Source organism: Neofelis nebulosa, chromosome 8 (genome assembly GCF_028018385.1).
Source record: "Neofelis nebulosa isolate mNeoNeb1 chromosome 8, mNeoNeb1.pri, whole genome shotgun sequence".
Lineage (NCBI taxonomy): Eukaryota > Metazoa > Chordata > Mammalia > Carnivora > Felidae > Neofelis > Neofelis nebulosa.
This window is the reverse complement of record NC_080789.1, coordinates 36563171-36575273: the sequence shown is the minus strand read 5'-3', so window position 1 is coordinate 36575273 and position 12103 is coordinate 36563171. Positions and strand designations below refer to the sequence as shown.

At 37.0% G+C, this 12103-nt stretch overlaps 1 protein-coding gene across 1 annotated transcript in view; it reads left to right on the top strand.

Moving 5' to 3' along the window:
* TMTC2 (transmembrane O-mannosyltransferase targeting cadherins 2) overlaps positions 1–12103 on the top strand; it is a 402871-nt gene that overhangs the window by 166486 nt on the left and 224282 nt on the right. The window lies entirely within an intron of this gene.

Here is a 12103-nt window from a genome sequence, read left to right as displayed (position 1 = left end):
CTATTCTTTCCCAAACCTGGCAGGCAATATTGTTACAGCTGATTCCAGAATCTGTTATGAGAAACCTTTTCAGGGCAACATTGAGGCTGCTTTTTATTGGTGGTGGTGATGCTCAGCCGTTTATTTCCCCACCTCCTAGGGAGATAATAGAGAGCGAAAAGTTTTATTTTTAAAGGAATACTGCATCTGGCTGCCAAAATTTTTATGAAATATTTTGGATGCCTTAATAATATTCAGACCAAATTATTTTTACAGCAGCCTAAATCCTGGTAACGGTGGCTTGTTGAGACAAGTCTGTAATAGGTAAAATTGGTTTTGATTTTAGAAAATCCAGTACTTTAAAAGTCTGATCTAATCTTCAGATGATACAGGCGGTAGGTGGGGGTTGGTGACTGCTTCAAGATTTTAGGATTCATTTCATCATGTGTTTCCTTCGAATAGTCCAAACTGGGATGATCATCAGCGTCTCACAGGGAGACTTTTAAACCAGAGATTGCAGCCCAAGACTGGAAGCTACTGTATAAGAATCTTTCCGTCTGCTTACATTTTGTTTTTGAGGCATTGACAGGGAGCTGGTGGAGAGGCAGCAGGAGAGAAACTACTTTTTAAAAGCTCTCCCTCTGATTTTGATGATACAGCTAGGTTTGGGACCCGCTCATGTACATTGATATACCTCCATACAGTATCATGAAAGGTCAAAAATATTTTGTGGCTAGAGAGAGGTATTAGAAACTATGTATCTACATGCTGCCCCTTCTCTCTCCACAAATGTGAGGTCTGCAGAAATTAGGCACAGGCTTGGTTGAGAGCAGAGCCTCCTCCCCCAGGTCTACTGCTCTGTCACTTTCCCTCCCTGACTTCAGTTTGTAGAAACCTGTTACTGTGGAATTAATTTTCTGTTTGTCAGTTAAGACTGCCTGGTGTTAATGGACCTGTGTACCCATCCCTCAAGTTCATCATTAAGATTCAATCCTTCTTATTTTACCCAGGGTTCTCTTTGCAATGTTACTAATTCTAGAATACTTTTTGAAAATGAGTTGTTTTGTTTTTGTTTCCATCCTCCCAGGCCCCTCCTTTTCCTGTCCACCCCCCTCCCCATCCCCACCTCATTCAGTTAAGTGCTTAAGTTTTTGCACGTTGTCTTCCTAGTCTAGCTTGATTTAAGTCTGCATTCAAACGGAATATTTACTTTTGTAGCTACCAGAAACTTAACACAAAGACACTAAAACCACAGTGTGTTTTTCTTCCTAATTTGGTTAATTGCCTTTACTAACAGTGTATTACTGTTTGAAGTAGGTTACTCTTCAGTGGAAGGATTTTCTCTTTGATGATGTGGAGCCTGAGATTGGTCTAGAAGAGCATTAAAAAAAATATTGGGGCAGCTCTTTGTCGCTACCTGCTTCCAGCTCACCAAGGCACCATGCACTAACTCAGAAGCAGGGGGAATTTTTGGCATTAGCAGTTGACCCATCAGCTGGGTAAATGCCATCAGGGGTGCCTGCATGGCTCAGTTGGTTTAAGCCTTGGACTGAGTCTTTGATTTCTGTTCAGGTCATGATCTCAGGGTTTGTGAGATGGAGCCCTGCCTGGGGCTCTGCACTGTTAGTGCAGAGCCTGCTTGGGATTCTCTTTCCCTCTCCCTCTGCGTCTCCCCTGCTCCTCTATGTGCCTTCCCCCTGCCCCTCCACCCCAATAAACAAATAAACATTAAAAAAAAATGCCACCAGTAGTATCTTAAAGATGTTCAGAGTTTCTTTTGACTACAATGTGAGTTTAGTGTCTCACTGTTGGGTTAATATTTGAATCAGTGACAACCTTAATGTCAAAAATGAGGATAACTCCAAAATGAACGTATTTCAGAGATGAAATAGCAAGAATGGAGAAAATGTAGAGGTGCCAATTGAAAAATGGGCTGGCTGAGTGAGAAAAGGACTGAATTTAAGTTGTCAAAGCAGCAGCCTAAAGTTTCTGGTTTTGGGACAGGATAATTTGTAGTCTTTGATTCTCCTGCATTCTGCAGTATAATCTTCTCCAGGGCTGTGCCGACTTCCATATTGTTCAAAGAGGAAGAGAAATCACTCATTTGAATCCATTAGCTTTCATTTGCATATACACAGAGCTGGCAGTAATAATGATAACAACCATTTATCATGCCTTACTGTGTGCTTGGTAGAGTGTCTTCTGTACATTATTTTGTTCACTCTATGTGAGTGGGTATTATTAATCTCATTTACAGTTAAGGAAACTGAGGTTTATGGAGGTGAAGTAATTTTGCCCAAGGATTCACAGATAGCATAGAGTGAAGGGGTCTCATTCCAAGTATCTGACTCCAAGGTGCATGGTCTTCCCATAATACTGTTTTTATACAAGTTTAGCTAAAGTGGAAGATCCAAATAGTATTTTTAAAAATATTTATATATTTATTTTGAAAGAAAGAGTGGGGGGAGGGGTAGAGAGCGATGAAGAGAGAGAAATCCCAAGCAGGCTTCACACTGTCAGTGCAGAGCCCCATATGGCGCTCGATCTCACCAACTGAGACATCAAGACCTGAGCCAAAATGGAGAGTCAGATGCTTAAGGGACTGAGCCACCCAGGCATGCCCCGCCCCCTCCCCAGATAGTATTATGAAGGAAATAGCCTTTCTTACATTACTTGGCCTTGGGACGGATGCTACTTACTTACAATGGCTTTAAATACAAATTATCTGCTCGTCCATATGGAACAGTTAGTTTTATGGTTGCTAAAAAATACGTAGATGGATAATATATTATCCCAGCCCCTAGGAAGTACAAAACATGTATACAATAATTGCATCACTCTGCACTAAGTGCTAATAGAATTCCCTAGAAAGTGCCAGAGAAGCACATGTGTCTGACAAACTAATTCAGCCTTGTTGAGGAAGAGTCTGAGAGAGTGGCAGAGAAGTAGTGACATCTAAATAGCTCGGTTTATCCAGGATTTTGTTTTGTTTTATATATATATATATATATATATATATATATATATATATATATATATATATTTATTTATTTATTTTAACGTTTATTTATTTTTGAGACAGAGAGAGACAGAGCATGAATGGGGGAGGGTCAGAGAGAGGGGGACACAGAATCTGAAACAGGCTCCAGGCTCTGAGCTGTCAGCACAGAGCCTGATGCGGGGCTCGAACCCACGGACTGCGAGATCGTGACCTGAGCCGAAGTCGGCCGCTTAACCGACTGAGCCACCCAGGCGCCCCCTTGTTTTATATTTTTAAAAAATAATTTAAAATCATTTCATGGTTGTGCATTTCATTTAGGTTCAGAGTCAACTTCCTTATATATATCCCCCCCTCATGCCAGTCGTGTGACAAGAAATTTGCTAGATGCTTTTTAATTTTTTCATTTTTTTCCATTTTTTTGATAAATAGGTACTAAGTGCCATCTAGGTATGAGCACTATTCTAGATGTTAAGGATAAAGTAAGGAAGAAAACAGACGAAATTCCTATTCTTTTGGAATTTACAGTCTCTAATTTAGCAGCTGCAGTTACCCTGTGAGGTCACTCTGTGTACTTTTTACAAGAGGTGGAGTGAACTCCCCTGAATTGATCAGCGTGCAGTGAGACAGGGTTTCAAAGGTAATGCTAATTCTGAATCCAGATCCTTTCAAGTGCAGGTCATTGTCTCTCAATAGAGTTTCCTCAACTAACGAGTGGCCTAATTATTTATGGTATTAGATAAGTAGTAATGATTGTGTGTGTAATTGGTTTAGAACCTCCTTGAGACCGAGGACTGGATCCTTTTTTTTTTTCTTTTTTTTTTTTCCTTTGGCATCCCTTTTCCCAGAGATCTTGACATTGTGATCTTGGTATTTGGAACTTGATCCTCAAAATCACATTGGCCTGCAAGGGCATATCCTGTCTGCCATGGACCTGCCCTACATTGAGCAGATTTAAAGGAGGTACATTGTACCTGTATATCCTTTGAGGTTGGATTTGCATCTGAAACTCCTGTCAGCTTCTGCCCCCTGCTCTGAAAGGCATGGTGTTTCTTAGAACCGTGCAAAAAAAAGAATTATTTGGAGCCAGTTCACATTGAAATATTTGGTTTGGCTCTGAATTTCATATTGTATCATTGCTAATCAACCATACTAACTTATTTATGTGTCCTCGACAGGCAGTACATTTCTAATGGCTTTATAAGGGAAAAGATGAGTCTGTGCCACAGAGGTTGCTTTATAATTCAGATAAAAACACTTTTTCCTGCATTTCATTAAAAATATAAAACAGCTTAGATTAGCTAACAATGTGATGCCACCGATTCCCATGTGTTCCATGTGTCTTAGTGGGTCCTAAATTGCACAGGATGTCATGTCTCCTTTGATGTGCATTGTAAAAAGTTTTTTCAGAATTTGAGCTTTCCTCTCTCTCTCTCTCTCTCTCTCTCTCTCTCTCTCTCTCTCTCTCTGTCTCTCTCTCTAGGCTATATCTATATACAGATATATATATCTATATATATCTATAGATAGATAGATAGATAGATAGATAGATAGATAGATAGATATACACATATAGGCTACAAGTTCCCTGATTCAGTGCCTAAAATGCTTGAGGCCCGATGTAATTCAGATTTGTTTTAATTATTCAAAAGTGATAGGGTGTGTAAATTCTGTATTATGTACCGAGGTGGCATTTTGAAGTCAGAAACATTTAGTATTTCTGAAGGGAAATATGTGAATATTTATAATAAATGGAAGAGATAAAGACTACAACTAGCCTCCTGTCAGTTTAAATCAGGGGCTTTTATTTCTTTTTAACATTTTTACTGAGATATAGTTCACATATCATAAAATTGAGCCACTTAAAGTCTATAGTTTATTGTTTTTGAGTGTGTTCACCGAGCTTTTGCAATTCTCATCCTAATCTGAATTACGTATTTTGAAATTAAGGATAAGAGGCTTTGGACCTGTAGTTACTGTTTTGTTTAGTTTTATTTTGTTTTGCTTTTTTAAAGATGTAGATGTTTTTACTTTTTAAGTTTAACAAGATCTTTAGAAAGAAGTTATGACATGAATCCATGTATATCAATAAACCTGGTTAAGGTCTTACTGAGACCCTTGAATGTTTTTGGTTGTGTTTAATATTGTTTGCCTGTCTTATTTGCTGCTTAACAAATTGGTAATAAGTTTGGGTAATCAAGGTATCTTCTTTGGGGTTATGTTTGGGTCAGAATGCTTGGATCCTTATTTTGTTTTTTTAAACTATGATAAATCATGGACCCCTACATAAATGCAATTTTCCGGAGTAAGAATCTGATGTCAGAATACTTGGATCCTTGTTTTGATTTTTTTTTAAACTATGATAAATCATGGATCCCTGCATAAATGCAGTCTTCTGGAGTAAGAATCTGACGTCAATATTTGAGTGCTTGTGGGCTGTGTATTTGGTGCATGCAATATTTGATTCTCGAATGAGGAATAGTGGTTTATGGTGTAAACAGGAACCTGGATACTTCTTATTCTTTCCCATGTATTTGCCTCTCAGTGTGGTTACCCATGTCTGACACATGCAGCCGTTGTTTTTAAAACCATATAATTGACTTGTTTTTAGCTTTGACCAGGAGTTTTATCAAAGTGTAAAGGTGCTTGTAAAATCTAGAATAAACCCAATTTCCATTTCCTTACTTTTTGGGGGAAAAAAAAGGAAGGAGAGAAAAGAAAACATATTTGTAGACAAACTGAACATATTTAAAGATGGAAGTGAATTGAGAGGGTTTTTTTTTTTTTTTTTTTTTTTTTTTTACCCCTTTAAAGTAATGGCCATCCTAAAATATGTCCCAGCTTGCTTCCTAGAGGCAAATTTGCTTCTGAGCAATTTTAAAAGAGCAATAACATAAACTTAATTATGGGAGAACGATTCTATAAAAATTTAATACGCCATTAAGACATTTGCTGATTTACATCAGATTTATATAAAGGTTGTTTGAACCTACACCTTTGCATCCAGCTGGTAGCCTTTTTCTAAGTTAATTACACGAAAGGCTCTGAAAAATGTTAGACATTTGAGAGAAGTTGTGATTCCAGAGATAAAGGGAGCACGCTGTGAAAAGTATGGCCATATGGCATAATGACATAAATCCTGCAGTTCTAATCAGGAGGCCTGGGTTCTCACGCCGTTTCTGCCACTAGCTAGTTGTGTAATTGTGGACAAGTCATTTAGCCTTTCCAGCGGTTATTTTCCTAATATGGGAGTTCTTGGGGATGCTTCAAGAACCAAATTACATTGTACTATGTTTGATCATAATTTAAAAAAATAATTTTAGTGCTATTTTTTTTTTTTTTTTTAATTTTAGCCTTGTCTTTGAAATAATCTGACTGGAAAGATGGATTAATTGTGCAAATACTAAGTTCTTCATTTATTCCCAGGAACAAAAGATTAGATCCCAAAGTACTTATAATAATGTTTTTTTTTGAAGGCCAGGTATTTACTGCAAACTGAGTGGGCTGTGTGTTGTATTTCTCTTTTCAGAGGAATCTGTCTGTGTTAAAATACCTCTGTATCTCCCTTATATCACAAGGGTATGAATTGATCTTTTTCATTATCTTGTAAACTTAAATACAGTTAACACTTGAATTTCTGAAATGGATTTATCTCAGCAGTAAATCATACTGTCTAATTCTTAATTCCTTGCTCTAGTCTACATAATTATTTCCTTATATCATTGTATATTAGCTGTGCTATCATTTTATGCATAAATTAAAAATGGACTCTGATCCTATTTTCTATGCAAGAAAAGCAGCATGTTTTCCTTAAATACCACAATGAATTTGCCATTCTCTATAGGGAAATTTAAAAAAAAAAGAAAAACTACAGAAATAATATTATAAAGTATCAAACAGTGATCGGAACTGAGAACTCATCATACTTTATGCCCAATCTCAAAGATTGGCAAACAATGAGTGTAAAAGGCACGATAGTTAATTTTTTTCTGCTTTTGAAGGCCATAGGGACTCCGTGACAACTATTCAGCTCTGCTGGCCTACTGCAAACAAATGGGTGTAGCTGTGTTCTAATAAAACTTTATCTAAAATCAGCCAGGCACCAGATTTGGCCTACAGGCTGTAGTTTGCTGAATCTGTCTGGTAACTTAGTTGATAAACTCATGTACGTTAAGTCATATAGGATCTCCAAAGAGATTAGGACAATATATTTATATTAGTATGAATCATTAAATTTCATACAACTTGCATTCATTTTACAAAGCCTTTTATATTCATTTTTATTTTTACCTAGATCTTTAATACTTCTCTCAAGAGGATAGTAACCTTTCTTTTTTTACAGTTGAGGAAGCCTAGAGTTGTACAGTTTCCTGAGGTGACCCTAAGAGTACAAGATTTTTACTGTATTTCCCTGCTTTATATTTTATCAGAGTATTAGTGAACTCATCAAGCAGATATCTCCAATCTTGCTTTGTGTTACTCAGATATCATTTACTCTAGAATTTTGAAAGTAAATTCAAGTTCATTTTTAACACCATGACTATTCTCAGGACACCGAATTCATTCAAAATAATCATACAAAGTAAACTTTGGTAACAGTTCCCCCTAAAGGAAGCCCAAGTAAGCAGAAGGTGGTTTCCAAGAATAACCAGCTCTAGAAGTTCACAGCAGCTGTCAAAATATATCTTCAGTTGAAATTTAGCTTGTGATATAAGGGTGCTTGAAATTTGCTTTGTCCTCATTTTCCTTGATTTTTTTTTTTTTTGCAAGTGACTTAAATCTAGTAAAGATACCTGTTGATTGCTCTCCATAAAAAGCTGAGCACTTTTATCATGAAGAAGGGCTGTCACTGGAAAACAGTTGAAAAGTAAATAATACTATAGAATTATTATTCTATAGTATTAATTAATTAATTAATTAATTAAATTTGTTTTGGCCATGGTTGTTGGTGCTGGAATGATGGTATGTTTCTTTTTCTTTTTTTTCTTTCTTTTCTTTTTTTTTCCCCTGTGGGTCCTGGACACAATGATGGTATGTTTCTTACTGTGTTTACCTCCTGAGTAGATAATGAGGTAGTGTTGGCTTTGGCAGTGATTTTTTTTTTTTTTTTTTTTTTTTTTAATATCTTGGTGATCAGTGCATTGGTGGTTGTGGCATAGTTCAGTTGGGTAGGAGCAGAAAGTTTGACAATGTTATACTATTTACTATGTTGTAGCTCTTTAAAATCAGCTGTTTTGCTTTCTCTGAATGAGGAGCAATTCAGGTAGTCACAGAATAATCATTAGAATTATTGGTTCAGAATTACAAAATCCAAGATAAAAAATCTGCAAGTCAGTGTGGATTTTGCATATATTTTCCATTTTCCCTTAAACTCATCAAGCCAAAATCTCAAATCTCGAATTTTTTAAAAAATATATTCTGTAATATTGTTTAAGTATTGTTTAATTATTCCTTTTCAGTGCGACTTTCATTTGGCCCTTTTCAAAGTTATTTCATTCTTTTTTTATGGTCGTTCGTAGTATTTTCTTTCCTTTCTTAATTAGGCAGCTGATTGCATGAGGAAATATGCCTGCTGCTTTAGTAGCAACATGGCCTGGGAATCCTGATATTACCTCTTTAAACTTAACTCCATACATCTCAAATCTAGGATTTTTGAAGATTAAATGAATGTGAATACATGGAAATCTCTGAGTGCCTAGCACATAGTAATTGCTCAATTAGTGTGAGCCATTTATTTTTTTTACCTATTTTAAGATGGCAGTTTTCTCTGCAAGTGGGCTAATTTTAAAATATGTACCATAGGGGCACCTGGGTAGCTCAGTTAAGCCTCAGACTCTTGATTTTGGCTTGGATCGTGATCTCACAGTTGTGAGATCGAGCCCCACGTTCCTGCTTTGGACTCTGTGCTCAGTATGGAGCCTGCTTAAGATTCTCTCTCTCCCTCTCTCTGCCCCTCCCCCGCTGGCACATGTAACTGTGTATGTGCTCTTCCTCTAAAAAAAAACAAAACAAACAAACAAACAAACACCCCCTCCTCAAAACCATAAAGATCATCTGTTTAGATATTTTTTCTAGAAGAGTCCATTAGAGGAATTAGAGTAAATGTGAATATTCAGATACTATTTTGAAATATCGCAAGGATATTAATTCATTTGTATATTCATCAATCATTATGTTTTTTTCTTCACTGCAACACTAAACTCGGAAGTGGCTGTATTTTTAACTGGGTTATTTAGGAATGAGATAAAGATAGCTTCCTCTCTGGGACCACATTCTCCATTCACTGGAAGTATGCAATTATGTACAAGTTTCTCAGATCCCACAATAGCATCCTTTTGAAGGAACTGACATTGTAGATTCAAGTATATCCTATCTCTCATATCCTCATCTCTTACATTTGTCTAGTGGTGCATTGTTTAGAAATCTTTCCAATGCCTCATATGACCTCTTAAACACCTCAGGAAGTATTTTAAGGCTCTTCGGTAAGGGTTGAGAATACCCAGAGGTATTACATAATTTGATTACTGTCCTCTTGTTACGGAGAACTTGCAAGTCTAATCATTACAGGTCTTGTCTTCCTGATTCCTTTTCTTCCTTCCTCCTCTTTGTGTCTTCATCCTTTTCTTCTCTTCCTTAAGACACTGTATTTTTCTCCTATTTTTTATTAGTTAAAAATATCCCTAAGGATTAGGAACTTGACTGGGCTTCATAGTGCAGGTATATTTAGTTTATTTATTTATCTGTTTGTTTATTGAGAGAGAGAGTGCACGCATGCATGAGTGGGGAAGGAGCAGAGAGAGAGGTAGAGAGAGAATTTCAAGCAGGCTCTGTGCTGTCAGTGCAGAGCCCGATTTGGGGCTTGAACTCATGAAATGCAAAATCATGATCTGAGATGAAATAGAGTCAGACGCTTCACCATCTGAGACACCCAGGCGTCCCTTTACTGCAGGTGTATTTAAAACACACATGAAACTTTTTTCTAGTATAGAACAGGTTTTTTTTGGTTTTTTGCCATAGGGGCTTTAAATGCTTTACCATTGTTTTAACTCCCAAATCAGTGAAGTGCCTACCAAGAAAAAAAAAGAAAACTGTTGAAGAAATTATGGACACCAGCACAAATCTTTATGTCAAAGAACTGAGCTTCTGGTATCACCTAGCCATGTAGACTTCAAAAAGTCCCAGGAAAAGGAACCCTCTCTGTGTATTGTCTTATGTAGGTACATGGACTAGAGAGATCAGATTGGACTGTTGATCACTGTATCAAGATTCTGGTATATCTATCTAGAACTACCCTCATATACTGCTCTCCAGCTTCCTTCTGGACTACTGTCTTGGTTCATTGTTCTTTTGCTCATTCAGTCATCTACTCAGTCATTCATGTACTCATTTCCCCATCTAGTACTGAGTGCCTGTTCTGTGGCAGGTGCTGGTACAGTTGCTGTGGATAATATACTTCATGATCAAAATAAATTCCTGCCATCTAGGAGCTTGTGTTTGTGTAGGAGAGCAGTGCTCATTTCTGAAGAGTGTGATCATTATTAAGATTATTAATGCTTAGGGTCACTTTGGGCCTTAACAACTTCAGACTTGACCTTTACAACATATGATTTCTTTCATATGGTATAAGATTGGACAACTTTGAGAAGGCAGGTATTGGTGTAGCCTGGAGGAATCAGAGAAGACGTGTGGAAGAACTGGAATTTAAGCTGGAGGTGAGGAAGAACATTTGATTGTTGGATGTGACATTAGGTTGATGGATGTGAATTTGGTTTATATCTAGAATCATAATGAGACCAATACCGCTGAGGGGATTTTGAGGTTTCAAGCAATAAAGGTATCAGTATCACTAGGGGATTTTGAAATGTAGATAGTAAAGATGGGCCAGATTTTGGACAGCTTTGAATACTAGGCCGAGGATATTGGATCTAATTCTTGTTTTACATTGTCAGTTATTGAGAATTATTGTAGATATTTGATGAAGAGTAGTGATTAAAAGGACAAACAAAAGGGTAAGATACTATTCCATGAGCACGGAGGAAGATGAAATTTGTGTTTCTGAATGCCACAAAATAGCTCTGTGTTTTGAGGGAATATGTTGAAGCTTTAAGGACATCAGTTTCCTCATTGCAGAATAAACGTTGAGGAGATGCTCTCCAAAGTTCTTGGATTTTACAAATAGAAATTTCTGATCTAAATCTCTTTAGCACTTACTCATCTGTGGCTTTGTGAGCTTTTCTTGTAGAAGTTCATGGTCTTTCATGGCAGATGACACCTTAAGGTTGGAGAGGGTGAGATCAAGTTGAGGAAGCTGATTGGTGAAGAACTACAGGTGGTGGTTACAAAGTGGGTACTTATGTGGTTTTGGGGGAGTTAGGGGAATGGAACCTTGGACTGAGAATCAAAAAGGTAGCTTTGAGTCCTAGTCTTTCTCATTAGCTGTGAGATTCTGAGCAACATTCTTCACATCTCTCTGTCTCACTGTCCTTTTATAAAATTCTAATTCACAAAGTTTGCAAACATCATAGGGTTTTAGAAAGAATTACTTGAGAACACACACACACACACACACACACACACACACACATTCTGTCAAATGTTTAATAAACATTCCTAATTAGCGTTACTACTGCTATTACATGACTTCCCCCATAGTTGAATATAATGACAGAATAAAATGTTTTCTAGGCACTGCTGTCCTCACTAGATGCCAGGACCCCATCTGGGAGGTATAAAATGACTTAACAGGTGTTGGAATTCATTAGGCAATTATACACGATTCTCTTTTTCCTTGTAATATCTGGTCTCTCATGGAAAAAGACAATGGACCTTAATTTGTTCTCACTTTAGCGTATCATTCGGGTGACCTGCACTTGTTTAGATTGTTGAAACAGCAAGACATGTGTGTTGATTGGAGATATAGTGCAGAATAGAAAAAAGTAGATTTATAACGAAATATGATTCGCACTGTAAAATTTCTGGAGTTTAGTTTAAGAGTTATTATGGAACCTTCTCAAGAATGCAATTTCCTGGTGTTACTTAAAAGGGAATATCTGAGCTACAGAGGCTAAATGAAGACTAACACATCCTATAATTGTTATTGTTATTGAAATGTATATTGCAGTGTTG